The following is a 17,844-nucleotide window of genomic DNA, read 5'->3' on the forward strand; positions in this document are numbered from 1 at the left end:
TCTGTAGCACACTGAATAATTTAATTTGCATGGTCAGTTTATTCAAACCCCATAATTACAAGGAACTCTGAACAGAAAGCAGGATCTGCTAGGTTTGTACAGCTTAGTGTGAAACAGCAATACATCTCAAAATAATTTTGGCAGAGAATAAAAATATATATGCAGGGACGTCCTGAGGAGCTGGGGAAAAATGCAGAAATGTTGGCCTTCCCCAACCGGACTGTGGCTGGTGTTCTCACAAACACGGAGTACTGATGACTTCGCATGCTGGGCCCTCTATCTTCGGGATTGCCCCGATGAAGCTTGTTAATGCAAAGGAGAGGCTAAGCCTACTTACAAGTGTCCCTAAGAGTCTCCCCCTAAGTATCTCCTTGTGGCTCAGATGTGGCCGTCTCCCTCTAGCTAAGCCAACTTGGCAGGTGAACTCACTGTCCTTCCCCCTATGTGGGACGTGACCCCCAGGGGTATACATCTCCCTGGCAACAAAGGATATGACTCTTGGGGATGAAACCGAACCCAGCATCGTGGGATTGAGAACATCTTCTTGACCAAAAGGGGGGTGCAAAATGAAACAAAATAAAGTTTCAGTGGCTTAGAGATCTCCAATGCAGACGAGAGGTCACTCTGGTGGGCGCTCTCACGCACTATATAGATGTCCCATTTTAGGTTTTAGTGTATTGGAACAGCTACAAGAAAGTAACTGAAACTATTAAACTGCAACCCAGTAGCCTTGATTCTTCAAGACGATTGTGTAACTATGTCACTTACATGGGGTGACATGAGAGAACCTCGTGGATCACACTCCCTTTTTCCAGTGTATGGATGGCTGAGTAGAAAAATGGGGACAAAACCTAAATGAAAAATAAGGTGCGGGGGATGATTTGGGTGTTCTTCTTTACTTTCATTTTTCATTCTGATTTTCATTCTTTCTGGTGTAAGGAAAATGTTCAAAAATAGATTGGGGCTATGAATGCACAACTATATGATGGTACTCTGAACAGCTGATTCTACATCACAGATGACCGTATGTATGTGAATATGCCTCAATGAAACTACCGAACACAAAATGAGTAAAGACGCAGAAGGCTATCACATCAACCTAATTGACCTAATTGACATTTATAGAACACAGCACCCGACACTCCCCTGCTTTAAACTGTTTATGAGTCCTAGGATAAAATCTCGATTTGAGCTACAGGCAATTCTTATCAAATTTCCAGCAGGCACCTACTGACTGACAGGCGGACTGGGCAATGTAGAGTAGATGCATAATACCTAGAATATCCAAAACAATTTCCAAAGAGAAGAACAAAGTTGGAGAGATTTCATTTTCTGATTTAAAAGTTTACTATAAAACTACACTTTACCTATTCACTATGGTATTGGAAGAAAATGATAGAAATATAGAGCAGCAGAATAAACTGAAGGTCCAGAAATAAATCTTTATATTCATCACTGAATCAAACTGTTGAAATGAATGAATTTTATGAGACATAACTATGCCTCAATAAGGTTGAAAAACAAAGGAAATGAACACTGATTCTAATTAAACGGTAGTCTCACCCCAGCAGAACTCAACTAACGACTATGTTGATGTGACCATCCCCTAACACTATGTGCCTAACACAAGGAAGGATGAAAATTCTGGGCAAAAATATCAACTTCAGTCTCTGCAACTCTTTTAGACACAGTATCTGGAATACAATTTGAAAAAACTGACACAGGTGACTAGGAGGGAAAATAGAACTGATAATCCTAGCAAAAATCAGATAAAAGAAGATCCAGTGATGATTCAGATACTGAAATTAGCAGACAAGGACTACAAAGTAGCTATTACAAGCATTTCAAGGAAAGATGGACAAAACGGGTGAAAATATTTTAAATGGACAATGAAATAAACAAAAGAACCACATTTTAATCATTGAAATGCACAATGTAATATCTAAACTCATGACACAGCAGAAGACAGGGATAATGAACTCAATGGCAGGTAAAGAGAAAACATCCAAACTAGAGAACAAGGAGTAGGGGAAAAAAAAAACTGAAAACAGAGAACAGGGTATAAGAGGCATTAGAGAAACATTCAAATGACCTAATGTGTGCTAACTTACAGACCAAAAGTCAGTAAGAGACAAAGATTGAAGCAGAAATAGAAGATGACAATGAATTTTCAAAACCCTAAGTAAGATATCAACCCACAGATCCAAGACATTCAGAAAAGCTTAACCAGATGAAAATTAGGAAAAAAAAAACAAAACAAAAAAAAACAGGCAAATCATACTCAAACTTCTGATCAACAGAAATGGGGGGGAAATCTTGAGGAGAGCTGGAGACAAAAGAAACATTAGTATCTGTCAGGCAATCTCAAGGTATTCATACGACCCTTCTGGAGAAAATATGGTCGCCAGAAAATTATGAAACGGCATTTTTAAAAGACTAATTTGAAAAAAACAAGAAACATAAGAAAATCAAACAACCAAGAATTTCACATCCCATACACTTCTGAATAATAATTTTTTTTGCAAAGAACTTTCCCCCAAATATATCTTCTAAATATCTCACGGGTCAAAGCCGACGTGGAAACTAATAGAATAACTAAAATTTCTTAAAAATCAAAATATAACATATCCAAACTTGTAGTCATCAACTAAAACAATAGAAGAAGAATAAAATCTTTAAAAAACTTACTATGGAGGATGAAAAAACCCGACGGAGGGGACGGCGAGCCGACGACTCCCGCTGCTGCGCCGCCATCTTGCTTCTGCTGAGGCCCTGCTACGGCGGCCGAGAAGGGAGAGCCCGAGTGGGCGGGACGAGGCAGTGCCCGAGCATGCGCACCTCTCCCCTGGTTTTCTGTTTAATAGAAAAATACTTTATTTTTACTGTTGTATAATCTACCTGCAAACATATAAAATATGGAGCTACATTTCAATAGCAATTAACCCCATCCCATGCCCGCCACCCAGGCTTGCTGGATCTTCCACAAATGGCACTGCAGGAGCAAACTGGGTGGGAGTACACCCCCAACCCACCAGCCGGTGGTCTCAACTGAGACAATGCAGAGACCTCCATCCTCTTTCCCCTACCCAGTGGGGGCAAAGAGATCCGGTCTACCCGTACGAACTGCACTCAACAACTTGGATGGATCTCCACGGAGTTATGCTTAATAAAAAATAAATAAATATCAAATGCTAACGTACTATATCATTTTATTTACATACAAAACCTCCTTAAAAATTCTTGGAATTGGAGAAAGACTGTCAGTTATAAAGCATCAGGGATTGTAGGGGTGAAAGGAGGAGTGTGGCTTTAAAATCGGTAGCACAAGAGAGTCCTATGGTGGTGGAACAATTCTGTACCTTTCTTGTGGCGGTGGTTACACGAATTTATAAACGGGGTAAAACTGCTTAAATTACATATGCACGCATATGAATAAGTGCCTATAAAACTGGTGAAATAGAGTAAGCTTTGTGTATTGTATCAATGTCAGTTTTCCAGTCGTGACAAGGTACTAAAGTTATGCAAAATGTTACACTACGGGATGCTTGGTGAAGGGGGATGCTTGATGAAGGGTACACTTGACCTACCTGTGCATTTTATTGTAACTTATAAATCTATAATTATTACAAAGTAAGCCACTTTTTTAAAACCTGGAACTTTGGTATTTTAAGTAGACGTATCGGTGTGGATTTATGACATACCTTATGCTGAGGCACACCTATACAGATGTGCATTGACAAGTTCTGTTCACTGAAAGGCCTCTTAACAAAGACCAATCCAGGAGCAAGGAGCACCCCTACCTGAAGTCTACCTCTCCACACTGAAAGGAACTGGACTCTGCTGACAAGGCTGTCCCAGCCTGGGGCAGAAAATAAATGGGATGCGCCCCGAAAACAAGGGAACTCTCAAAGACACTTTCAGTGGTGTGAGAGGAATTCATTAAACTATCATGAAGATGTGCCAAATGGTCAAAGGGACAATATGAGCTTGAATAAGAACAATAAATGCACTGGACTGAGACATACCTAATAGGTTAAAGATCCATGAGCTGTCCCAGCACCTCTATCTTGGTTTCTAAATGCTATTCTCCGAGGAAAGGAATCAAGGCTCCTTTCAAAAACTGGCTGATTCTAGGGCTGCAGCAGTTTAAAAGCAAAATGAGATGGGAGTATATTCTAGTGACAAATAGCAAGGAAGTGTTCAACCGACAAAAGGAGTATGGCAGGTCTGTAAGGGCAGAGGAGCCAATCTCAAAGAGTTTCCAATGGTGAACTTGGGTAACAAAAGAAATAACTTGGTCCTGAAATTTCACCTAAAGTCAAAAATGAATATCCTGAGGACATACAAATGTAAGTAAGACAGTCACTAAATATTTTTCTCAATAAACAAACAAGTGGGGAGAAGAGGCAAATGTTCCTTACAGACAAATCGTAAACAATCCCCTTAAAGGATAGAGAGCTTAATCCCTCCCCACCCTTGGTGTGGGCTAGACTTAGTGATTAGATTCCAGTTCATAAAGAATTCAAAGAAGTGAAAGGTAACTTTGCAGTGGAGATATCAGGCAAACACTACCTTCTCCAAGTGATCGAAGTTCATGTCCCTGGTGATGTCATACTGATGGCACGTACCCCTCAGATGACACGATGAGAATGACACTCCATCTATGTGTTATTTTCCCCCCAAACCCATGAACTCCATTTAATCATGAGCAAAAGCATCTAACAGACCCAAACATGGGGGCGCTGTGCAAAATGTGTGCCAAGTGTTCTTCAAAAATATCAAGGTCGTGAAAAACAAGGAACAACTGGGAACCTGTCCCAGGACAGGGAAAAACAAAGAAACATGATGGGTAAAAGCAAATTGGTACACTGGACTGGATCCTGGAATACAAAAAGTGCTAGAGAGAAAAGCAGTGACGTCTGCGTAAAGTCTGGAGCTTGGTTCACAGTGATGTAGTCATGTTGGGTTGTGACGAATGTACCACGGTTATGGAAGATGTTAACAGGGATGTAACCTATCTGGGGAACAGTGTGGTGGTTCCACAAGAAACGAAGTAGGTGGGTGCCGTAAGATCTTGCAACCCCCACTATGGGGTATACACTTGGAAGCTCTGAGAGCAGGGACATGAATGGACATTTGCACACTGGTGATTACGGTGGCAGTATTCACAATTTGCAATGGATGGAAGCGGCCTAACGGTACACTGACTGATGAGCAGAATGGTGAAGTGTGGTGTATGCACACAATGGAATACTGAGCAACTGCTAGAGGGAGTAAAGCAGTGAGACATGCAACGAGGTGAATGGAACCTGTAGACAGCATCTTGAGTGAAGTATGCCAGAAACAAAAAGACAGACATTATAATGCCACACCAATATGGAATAACTGCACTGTATAAACTCACAACTGAATCCAAGAGCACAGCTTATCAGAGGAATGCTTACTACAATGGTCCCTACATTGCAACCTCTTACACAAGTCACATCTATTCCTACACTGCACTGGCTGTCTCCAAATTCTGACATGCTCATCCCTCTGTGTATCACCTGGCCAGTCTCTAGGACTTTGGGGTATCTGTGCGACACTTGAACCTCAGAGCTAGAGCTCGGCAGATATGAATGTCAGTATTAGCGCATACAGCAACTCTCTAAAAAGCTAAAAAAGAGTCCAGACTTCAATGAGAAACGTGAATGACGCGCATCTGGTTAGGACTAAGGCAAATCAGGCCAAAGGGTAAAGGACAATACCGACTGTTTTTTAAAACGTCAACTTCTGTGTGAGACCAAGGGAAGAGATGTTTATTTGGTGCAGGATCTGTATTTTCTGTAGCACACTGAATAATTTAATTTGCATGGTCAGTTTATTCAAACCCCGTAATTACAAGGAACTCTGAATAGAAAGCAGGATCTGCTAGGTTTGTACAGCTTAGTGTGAAACAGCAATACATCTCAAAATAATTTTGGCAGAGAATAAAAATATATATGCAGGGACGTCCTGAGGAGCTGGGGAAAAATGCAGAAACGTTGGCCTTCCCCAACCGGACTGTGGCTGGTGTTCTCACAAACACGGAGTACTGATGACTTCGCATGCTGGGCCCTCTATCTTGGGGATTGCCCCGATGAAGCTTGTTAATGCAAAGGAGAGGCTAAGCCTACTTACAAGTGTCCCGAAGAGTCTCCCCCTGAGTATCTCCTTGTGGCTCAGATGTGGCCGTCTCCCTCTAGCTAAGCCAACTTGGCAGGTGAACTCATTGTCCTTCCCCGTATGTCCCACATACGTATAAATCTCCCTGGCCACACAGGATATGACTCCTGGGGATGAAACTGAACCCAGCATCGTGGGATTGAGAACATCTCCTTGACCAAAAGGGGGGTGCAAAATGAAACAAAATAAAGTTTCAGTGGCTTAGATATTTCAAATGCAGATGAGAGGTCACTCTGGTGGGCACTCTAACACGCTATATAGATAACCCATTTTATGTTTCAGTGTACTGGAACAGCTAGAAGAAAATACCTGAAACTATTAGACTGCAACACAGTAGCCTTGATTCTTCAAGACAATTGTATAACTATGTCACTTACATGGAGTGACATGAAAAAACCCTTGTGGATCACACTCCCTTTATCCAGTGTATGGACAGATGAGTAGAAAAACAGGGACAAAAACTAAATGAAAAATAGGGTGGGTAGGGGGGACGATTTGGGTGTTCTTTTTTACTTTTATTTTTTATTCTTGTTTTTATTCTTTCTGGTGTAAGGAAAATGTTCAAAAATAGATTAGGGCTATGAATGCACAACTATATGATGGTACTGTGAACAGCAGATTGTACATCATAGATGACTGTATGTTATGCGAATATACCTCAGTAAAACTACTAAATATAAAATGAGTAAAGATGTAGAAGGCTATCACATCAACCTAATTGACCTAATTGATGTTTATAGAACACAGCACCTGACACTCCCCTGCTTTAAACAGTTTATGAGTCCTAATATAAAATCTCAATTTCTTCCTCTGGACCCCAAGCCTTGCCTCTCTCATCAACTGAATTTTATCTCATATTTCCCAGCCCCCTCACCCACTACAGTCCCACCACACTTGGCTTCTTTCGGTTCCTCAAACATGCCATGTTCTTTTCCACTAAAGTTGTGGGCTCTATCCTACAATCCCCTTTCTCATCGTGCTCCCATCTTCAAACAGTAGCCATTCTGGTGGCAGCTTACATGTCACCTCCTCACTGATACAGTCTCTGACCCATCTATCTAAACGGGCCACGAAGTCGCAATATAGCACAACCTCCTGTTTCGAATCAGTGCATACCACTTATAGCTTCCTGATACATTCCCTGTTTATTACTTGTTTCTTGTCTGTTTCAACCAGAAGATTAGCTCGAAGAGAGCAAGAGCCTTGCCTATCTTGTTGATCTAAACAATGTCTCGCACAATCTTGGCATTTAATAAATATTTGAATGAGTGAAAAAAATTTCATATCTTAACTTTACCTCTGATCTTATATTTATTTTCACTTTTCCATGACTTACTTTTAAATATAGTTATAATATACTCAGTTTTATATGTTTCCTTAAAATTTACTTGGAACAAAGAAGGGTGGAAATCAACACACTCTTGGGCAGTTACTACACACCAGGTGTGTTCCAAATATGCTGCACATATGCGTGACAACCCTGTGAGACAAGCTGCCGTTATCCTCATGCTTAGCTGAGGAAACCCAGACAAAGAGAAGCTAAACTGCTGCCTCAAGTTCACCCAGCAAGCAAGTAGTCAAGTCCAAATCCAAACCCAGGCAGTCTGAGTCCAGACCTGGAACTCTTAAGCACTACATTACATGACCTCCCACAGACCCGAATACCATACTATGGTTTGGAAAGCAATGTCATCCAGCATCCTATTTTAGCCCCACAATTAGCCTCCAAGGTAAGTAGGAGAGGATTATCAATCTCATTTTACAGCTGATGTAACTGAAGCTCAGATATCAAGTCCTCATATGTCAGCTCCTCAAGTACAGGGACAATGGCTTTGTTCACATTTGTAAGCTCAGGGACTGACCCACGGAAGATGCTTCAGGGTCTGCTGAATGACTTGCCCCAATCTCACAGTGAGACGTACAGCTGCACCTAGCTAGGCTTTCCAGCTTGAATCCAATAATGGTCTAGGTGAAACTACCGATTGTGTCCATGTAAGAACCAAGAATGTGCTAAGTGTTACAGGAACATTGCAGACAGCAAGCAATCACAGAAGGCTGGGTTAGGTGTATAACAGGCTTGTCAGAGAATGCAGAAATCCAGTTAGGCCTTAAGAGAAGCTAGGCTTTCAACAAGCTATGAAGAGAAAGCAGTATTCTAGGCTGGGGAAGGGATATGAGTAAATTAGCATTAAGAGCAAAAGGTTCTGTGGTTTGGGGAATGCTGGATGGCAAGGTTTGGCCAAAGTGGAAATTCTATGCAAGAAATTAGCAAAAGATAAGGAGGGAAAGGTACGTAATAACTAATAAAGAGATTTCAATGCCATGATAAGCAACTAGGAATTTAAACCACTGGAAATGGGTAATTGTTAAATGTTTGGGGACACAGGAGATTCTCAATACAACGTACAAAATGTATGTTTCAAGGTGTCTGATAACAGAGCTTGATGTGGACTGGACTCATAAAATACCAACCAGAAACTAATGAGTCCATCAAACACATGAAAAAAGAGAGGCCAGAGAATTATTGGTAACTTCAATGTTTAAAGTCTGTACTGACGTAGAGAACTCTGAATCTTAATACAAATTGTAAACTCCTTGGGGAGAGCTGGCCACAGTGGAAAGATGTAGCATTTGGTCTTATATTCCTTAAGTTTGAAGAAAAAGCAGGTGATTCATTAAGAAATATCCAGAAGACAGAATGGGATTTCTGGCGGAAGGTTAAGAAGCAACATCAGGGTTGCAGCTGCACAGTTGGAAACATTCTGCATAGAATAATCATTGAACACCCAATGGTGGGTGATATCTTTAATAACAGACTGTAGTAGAAACGACACATTGCTGAGGAGCTTTGAAACACGGTCAAGGGATAACCTGATGAGCCATATCCATCTTGTGCCAAGAGAGAAGAGAGATGGGGGGGCTGGGGAGCAAACCAACAAAGAGAAGCACCAATGGAAATGCAACACCAGGATTCGCTACCATATTTCCAATAAGTGCTTAAGAACTAACCCCAAGTGACTGTTAATCCTTTGTGGGTTGCCCATCTGTTTCCACCAAGTAAAAGTATCTTCTCAAGATTTCATGACAAAGTAATTTAGTGGAAGTTGAAATGGGAGATCTGAAGCCATGAGGAATACAAGAAAGATTCTGTTTTCACAGACCAAGCTATGACCCTCATCCAGATAAATGTCTAATCATGACTCAGACTGAAATAGTAAGGTTACATCATACTGAGTAAAATCCTTTGGGATTTAGCTTTTCTAAAAAAAAAAAAAAATGATGTTAAATGTCCATATAATTGACTATCCTTCCCAGAAATATGCTAATGTAATAAAAATTCTAGAAAAAAGACACTGACTTTAAAAAGAAAGATCTTGGACAAAGGAAGGATGATGCTGTTCCTCAACACTGTACTGGGGTTTCTATCCAACGCAGTTCAGTAAGAAAAGAAATGAAAGTCATCCAAACTGAAAACAAAGTAAAATTTCACTATTGGCAGATTACATAATCCTATCTATACAAAGTCCCAAAAAATATGCAACAAATTTCCTAGAGCTAATGAATAAATTCAGCAAACTGGCAGGGCACAGAAAAAAACCACCTGAAGAATCACTACTGTTTTCATACACTAGAAAAGAGCACATAGAAGAGAAAATCAAGGAAAAATTTACATTTACATTGAAAAATAAAAGAAACAAATACCTGGGAATAAATTAAACCAAGGATATAAAGGACTTGTATGCAGAAATGCATGAAAATTTGCTATAAGGAATCAAAGAAATGAAAAACACGGAAGGACATTCTAAGTACCGGTTTGTATATATTATGTCCCCCATAAAACGCCATATTCTCTGATGCAGTCTTGTGGGGCAGACGTTTTGGTGTTGATTAGATTTGCATGGAAATGTGCCCCACCCAACTGTAGGTGATAACTCTGATATCAGGGATACTTCCATGGAGGCATGGCCCCACCCATTCAGGGTGGGCCTTGATCAGTGGAGCCGTATAAATGATCTGATGGGCAGACTGAACTCAGTGCAGCTGAGAGGGAACTTCTGAAGAGGAGCTACAGCCAAGAGGGACACTTTGAAGAAGGCACAGGAGCTGCAGATGAGAGACAGTATGAAGCTGGCTGTTGAAAGCAGACTCTCGCTCCAGAGAAGCTGAGAGAGGACAAATACCACAAGTGCAACTAAGAGTGACATTTTTGAGGAACTGCAGCCTAGAGAGGAACGTCCTGGGAGAAAGCCATTTTGAAACTCAAAACTCGGAGCTATGTGAATGTGACGGAAATGGGAAATTTTAGGTGGTGTACATTACTAGAATGAGAGAACATAAAACATGGGACAGCATAATAGATTGATTCCTGTTGTGGAAAATGGACAGGGGGATTAAAAGTACAAGTAAGAGAATGTTCTTTCAGGAATTATAAACAAGGTACAAGAAATGAGTGTAGAGTTGCTGTTTGAGGTGAAGGGAAATTTCTAGTAATGGATGGTGGGAAGGTGATAGCATTACAACATTCTAAATGTGATTAATCCCACTAACGGAAAGCTAGGAAGGGGGTGGAATGAGAAGATTTAGGCTCTCTATATATTTTGACCATTGGAAAAAAAAAAAAAAAGACAGTCTAAATAGATGACAATTGAATGCCAAGGATGATCCTGGATGGGATCTGAGGATGGAGGACAGGAGGCTCAAAGAGTCACCCTTGGGACATTAAAAAAAAAAAAAAAACAAACAGTAAATGTAGAATGTAAGCTTTGTATCAATGTTGAATTTCTTGAACTTCTTAGCTACACTTAATGAGACTGCATAAAAGAATGCTCTTGTTCATGGGAATTGTACATGGGAATTATAGTGTTTGTTCAAGGATGTGTGCAGCTTGCTTTTAGATGTTCAGAAGACAGAGCAATAGATAATGGATGATAGACAGGGAGGCAGGGAGGGAAAGAAAGAGATGGCGATGTGACAGCATGCTAAAGTTGATGGCTCAGGGTATTGGGGGAGGTGGGTCAGGGTTGGCCGTGTATGGGGTTTTCTATTGTTTTTGCAACTGTTCCTTTAACTTTGAATTTATTTCAAAATAAAATTTAAAACAATTCATTAAGCACTATAATCAAAAGGCAAAGATCGTTAGGAGAAAAAATACAAGATTCAACTATATGCTGTTTACAAAAGATACCTTTAGATTCAAAGATGAACCTGGGTGGAAACTCAAGGAATGGGGAAATACATACTATGCAAACAGTTACCAAATAGTATAGGCAATACCAGAAAGAAATAGATTTTAAGACAAAAATTGTTTTAGATGGTAAGAGGTAAATTTTGTAATGATAAAAGTGTCAAATTGGCAGGATGGTACTGTAATTATAAACCTCCATTCACCCAATAAACACAGTCGCAAAATACATGAATAAGAAACTGACTGTAATTGCTGTAGACATCAATACACCACTCTGAATAACTGACAGTACCACTGGACAAGAAATCAGAAAGGACACAGAAGATGTGAGCAACACTATCGGCCAGCTTTACCTAACAGTACTCTCCACTCAAAAACAGCAGTTTATGCATTATTTTTTAACACACACAGAAAAATCTCCAAGAAAGACTATATGCTAAGCCATAAAACAAACCTTAACAATGTGAAAAGATTTAAATTATATAATGTATGTTCTCCAGCCACAATTAATCAAACTACAAATAAACAACAGACAGAATATTTGGGAACTATGCAAACATCTGTACATGAAACTACAGATTTCTAAACAATCCACGGGTCAAAGAAGACATTTCAAAGGGAATTAGTATTTTGAAGTGAATGAAAATGAAAACACAGCTTATTAAATTGATGGGAGGCAGCCAAAGCAGGGCTTCAAGGAAAATTTATAAATTTGATCCATACATAATAGAAAAATTCATATCAAACTAATAATCTGAGCTTTTTGCAGATAAATACTGAACAATTCAAATAAGAAATTAAGGATTCAATTCCCTTAAGAATGGCATCAAAAGAATTCAATAAAAGAAGGGCCATACTTAGAAACTGAAAATTACAAAACATTGTTGATTGAAACTAAAGATCTAAATAAATGGAGAAACATTCCATAGCTGTATACAGGAAAGCTCAATATTGCAATTCGTATTAAATTTCCAGCAGGCACCTCCTGACTGACAGGCAGACTGTGACAGGTAGATTAGATGCATAATACCTAGAATATCCCAAACAATTTCAAAAGAGATAAACAAAGTTGGAGAACTTTCATTTTCTGATTTAAAACTTTACTATAGAGGCGGGGGACGGAGACACTTCTGGAAGAACCATCGCGATGGCCGCCAAAGGAGAACCCCAAGTTCAGTTTAAACTTGTATTGGTTGGCGATGGGGGTACTGGAAAAACTACATTTGTGAAACGTCATTTGACTGGTGAATTTGAGAAGAAGTATGTAGCCACCTTGGGCGTGGAGCTCCATCCCCTTGTGGTCCACACCAACAGAGGGCCTATTAAATTCAACGTGCAGGACACGGCTGGTCAGGAGAAATTCGGCGGCCTGAGAGATGGCTATTACATCCAAGCCCAGTGTGCCTTTATAATGTTTGATGTAACATCAAGAGTTACTTACAAGAATGTGCCTAACTAGCATAGAGATCTGGTACGAGTGTGTGAAAACATCCCCATCGTGTTGTGTGGCAACAAAGTGGATATTAAGGACAGGAAAGTTAAGGCAAAATCCATCGTCTTCCACCGAAAGAAGAATCTTCAGTACTATGACATTTCTGCCAAAAGTAACTACAGCTTTGAAAAGCCCTTCCTCTGGCTCGCTAGAAAACTGATTGGAGACCCTGACCTGGAGTTCGTGGCCATGCCTGCTCTCGCCCCCCCAGAGGTGGCCATGGACCCGGCTTTGGCGGCACAGTATGAACACGACTTAGAGGTTGCTCAGACGACCGCTTTCCCGGATGAGGATGACGACCTGTGAGGAAGTGAAGCTGGAGCCCAGCGTCAGAGTCTAGCTTTATAGGCAACTGTCCTGCGATGTCAGTGGTGCAGCGTGTTTGCCACTTTATTACATAGCTCAGCAGAACATGTGCTTAATCTTTGGGATGCTGAAGGAGATGAATGGGCTTCGGAGTGAATGTGGCAGTTAAAAAAAAAAAAACCTTCATTCTTTGGACCTACATATTAGCTGTTTTGGAACACAGTTGTTTCCTTTTTGAGTTTCAAATATAAGACTGCTACAGTCACATCACAATAAAAAAAAAAAACTTTACTATAAAACTACATTTTACCTATTCACTATGGAACTGACAGAAAATGATAGAAATATAGAGCAGCACACAAAAAAATGAAGGTCCAGAAAATAATCTTCATATTCATCACTGAACGCAACAGTTGAAATGAATGAATTTTATGTATATAACTATGCCTCAATAAGGTTGAAAAACAAAGGAAATGAAGATTGATTCTAATTAAACTGTAGTCTCACCCCAGCAGAACTCAACTGATGCCTATGTTGATGTGATCATCCTCTCACCCAATCTGCCTAACACAAGAAAGGATGAAAATTCTGGGCAAAAATATCAACTTCAGTCTCTCAAACTCTTTGACACAATATCTGCAATACAATTTGAAAAAACTGAGACAGGTGACTAGGAGGGAAAACAGGACAGATAATCCTAGCAAAAATCAGATAAAAGAAGATCCAGTAGACCATTCAGATGCTGAAATTAGCAGACTAGGACAACAAAGTAGCTATTACAAATATTTCAAGAAAAGAGGGACAAAATGGGTGAAAATATTTTAAATGGACATTGAAATAAATAAAAGAACCACATTTTAATCATTGAGATGCACAATGTAATATCTAAACTCATGACAAGGCAGAAGACAGGGATAATGAACTCAATAGCGGGTAAATAGAAAACATGCACTCTGGAGAACCAGGAGTAGGAAAAAAAAAATGAAAATAGAGAACAGAGTATAAGAGGCATTAGAGAAACATTCAAATGATCTCATGTACACTAACTTAGAGACCAAAAGTCAGTAAGAGAAGAAGAGTGAGGCAGAAATAGATGATGGCAATGAATTTTCAAAATCCTAAGTAAGATATCAACCCACAGACTCAAGACATTCAGAGAACCTTAACCAAATAACAATTAGGAAAAAAACAAACCAGGCAAGTCATTGTCAAACTTCTGATAAACAGAAATGGGGGAAAAATCTTAAGGAGAGCTGGAGACAAAAGATACATTAATATCTGTCAGGCAATCTTAAGATTTTTGTACGACTTTTCTGGAGAAAATATGGTCGCCAGAAAATTATGGAATGGCATTTTTGAAAGACTAATTTAAAAAAAAAGAAACATGAGAAAATCAAACAACCAAGAATTTTATATCCCATACATTTCTACAAGATCAACACGCAAAAATCTGTAGTGTTCCTATACACAAGTAATGTGCAACAAGAGGAGGAAATCAAGAAAAAAATCCCATTTACAATAGCAACCAAAAGAATCAAGTATTTAGGAATAAACTTAACCAAGGACACAAAAGACCTTTACATAGAAAACTATAAGAAACTGCTAAAAGAAATTGAACAAGACCTGAAAAAATGGAAGAACATACCATGTTCATGGATTGGAAGACTAAATATAGTTAAGATGGCAATTTTACCTAAACTGATCTACAGATTCAATGCAATACCAATTCAAATCCCAACAACTTAGTTTACAGAAATAGAAAAACCAATAACTAAATTTATTTGGAAGGGTAAGGTGCCCCGAATAGCCAAAAATGTCTTGAGAAAGAGGAATGAAGTGGGAGGTCTCACACTACCTGACTTTGAAGCATATTACAAAGCTACAGTGCTCAAAACAGCATGGTACTGGCATAAGGACAGATATACTGATCAATGGAATCGAATTGAGTGTTCAGAAGTAGACCCTTACATCTATGGACAACTGATCTTTGATAAGGCAGTGAAGCCGAAGCAACTGGGAAAGAGCAGCCTGTTCAATAAATGGTGTTTGGAGAACTGGATATCCATTTCCAAAAGAATGACAGAGGATGTCCATCTCCCACCTTATACCAAAATTAACTCAAAGTGGATCAAAGACCTAAACATTAGCACCAAGACCATAAAACTCTTAGAAGAAAATGTAGGGCAATATCTTAAAGATCTTGTGAAAGGAGGTGGTTTCTTAGACCTCACACCCAAGGCACGAGCAACCAAAGAACAAATAGACAAATGGGATCTCCTCAAAATTAAACACTTCTGTACATCAAAGGACTTTGTCAGAAAAGTAAAAAGGCAACCTACACAATGGGAGATGATATTTGGAAACCACATATCAGATAAGGGTTTAATATCCCGAATATATAAAGGAATCCTGCATCTCAATAACAGAAAGACAAACAATCCAATTAAAAAATGGGCAAAAGACATGAACAGACATTTTTCTGAAGAGGAAATACAAATGGCTCAAAAGCATATGAAAAAATGCTCAACTTCACTGGCTATTAAGGAAAAGCAAATCAAAACCACAATGAGATATCATCTCACACCTACCAGAATGGCCATTATCCAAAAAACAGAAAATGACAAGTGCTGGAGAGGATGAGGAGAAAGAGGCACACTTATTCATTGTTGGTGGGAATGTAGAATGGTGCAACCACTCTGGAAGACAGTATGGAGGTTCCTCAGGAAGCTAAATATAGATTTGCCGTATGACCCAGCTATTCCATTGCTGGGTATATACTCAGAGGAACTGAAACTTAAGACACAAACAGACATTTGTAAACTGATGTTTATTGCAGCATTATTGACAATTGCCAAGAGATGGAAACAGCCCAAATGTCCATCAAAGGACGAGTGGATAAACAAACTGTTGTATATACGCATGATGGAATATTATGCAGCTGTAAGACAGAACAAAGACATGGATCATGTAATAATGTGGATGAACCTTGAGGACATTATGTTGAGTGAAGTTAGCCAGAAACAAAAGGACAGATTCTGTATGGTCTCACTAATATGAACAGACATTAATGAACAAACTTTGGGAGTTAAAAGCTGACAACACAGGCAACCAGGAGATAGAAAGAGGGCAGAGATCAGCCATTTGATGCTGAAGGACTACAGAATGTTTAGGATTGATTGCATAGATCCAGAAATAGATAGCATAATACTGTGTGATGGTAGCACGGTATTGTAAGTACACTGAACAAAGATGTCTGTGAGTAAAGCTGAAAGAAGTGGAATAGGAGAATGTATGACACCAGAGGTATAGATGATAAAGACTGGGACTGTATAACGTGGCAAAAACTGGAGTGGCCAATGACTGTTACTAAATATACAAATATAAAAATGTTTTTGCATGTGGGAAAGCAAATGAATGTCAACCATGTAGAAATTTGAAAAAGGGATGGTATTCAGGAAAAAACATAATCAAAGCAAACTGGAGTCTATGGTCAACAGTAACATTGTAATATACCTCCATTAAATGTAACAAAGGCAATATGCCAATGCTAAATGTATATGAGAGGGGGATATAGGGGAGTAATATGGGATTCTTGGTAGTGGTGTTATTTTCTGTCCTTAGTAGTATATTGTATTGTATGACATGTTATTTTTCTTTTTATCATTTTTTCTTATTGCTAAAAAAAAAAAAAAAAAAAAAAGCTGAAAAAGAGCCCAGACTTCAATTAGTGATATGAATGAAGCAGGTCTGGTTAAGACCAGGGCAAGCCAGGCCAAAGGGTAAAGGTTGAAACTGATTGTGTTTTAAAACTTCAACTTTCATATGAGACCAAGGGAATAGATATCTATTTGGTACAGGATCTAAATTTTCTAAACGGTACAACTCTACAGTCGATTTGTTCAAACACCACAATTGCATGGAACTTTGAATAGGAAGTGAGATACGGTAGGTTAGTATAGGCTGGAGTGAAATAGTGACACATCCTAGAGTAATTTGGGCAGATAATAAAAAGTATATTTACAGCCTCCCTCTCCCCAGCCCCGAGGATCTGGGGGAAGGTGCGGATGTGTTGGACATCCTCACCTGGACTGGTGTTGATGTTGTCGCAAACATTGGGACTGGCAGTTTGATGTGCTGAGCCCTCAAGCATGGGACTTGCCCTTATGAAGCTCATTACCACAAAGGAGAGTCTAAAGTTGTATGTAATGGTGCCTAAGAGTCTCCCCCTGAGTACCTCTTTGTTGCTCAGATGTGGCCCTCTCTCTAATTGAGCCATCTTGACAGGTGAACTCGCTGCCCTCCCCCCTACGTGGGACCCAACTCCCAGGGGTGTAAATCTCCCTGGCAACGCAGAGTATGACTCCCCGGGATGAATGTGGACCCGGCATCGTGGGACTGAGAGTATCTTCTTGACCAGAAGGGGGATGCAAAATGAGACGAAATAGTTTCAGTGGCTGAGAGATTCCAAATGGAGTCGAGAGGTCACTCTGGTGGACATTCTTATGCACTATATAGATAACACCTCTTAGGCTTTAATGTATTGGAATAGCTAGAAGTAAATACCTGAAACTACCAAACTCCAACCCAGCAGTCTGGACTCCTGAAGACAATTATATAATAATGTAGATTACAAGGGGTGACAGTGTGATTGTGAAGA

The 17,844-nt window shown here is 39.6% G+C and overlaps 1 protein-coding gene and 1 pseudogene across 1 annotated transcript in view; one reads left to right on the forward strand and one right to left on the reverse strand.

The window, feature by feature from the left end:
- ZNF488 (zinc finger protein 488) overlaps positions 1-17,844 on the reverse strand; it is a 223,451-nt gene that overhangs the window by 200,061 nt on the left and 5,546 nt on the right. Inside the window, 1 exon segment of the mRNA XM_037803766.1 lies at positions 2,689-2,853. The gene's annotated coding sequence lies outside the window, so the exon portion shown is untranslated.
- LOC119509771 lies at positions 11,748-13,217 on the forward strand (annotated as a pseudogene).

Source organism: Choloepus didactylus, chromosome 15, assembly GCF_015220235.1.
Source record: "Choloepus didactylus isolate mChoDid1 chromosome 15, mChoDid1.pri, whole genome shotgun sequence".
NCBI classification, from domain to species: Eukaryota; Metazoa; Chordata; class Mammalia; order Pilosa; family Megalonychidae; genus Choloepus; species Choloepus didactylus.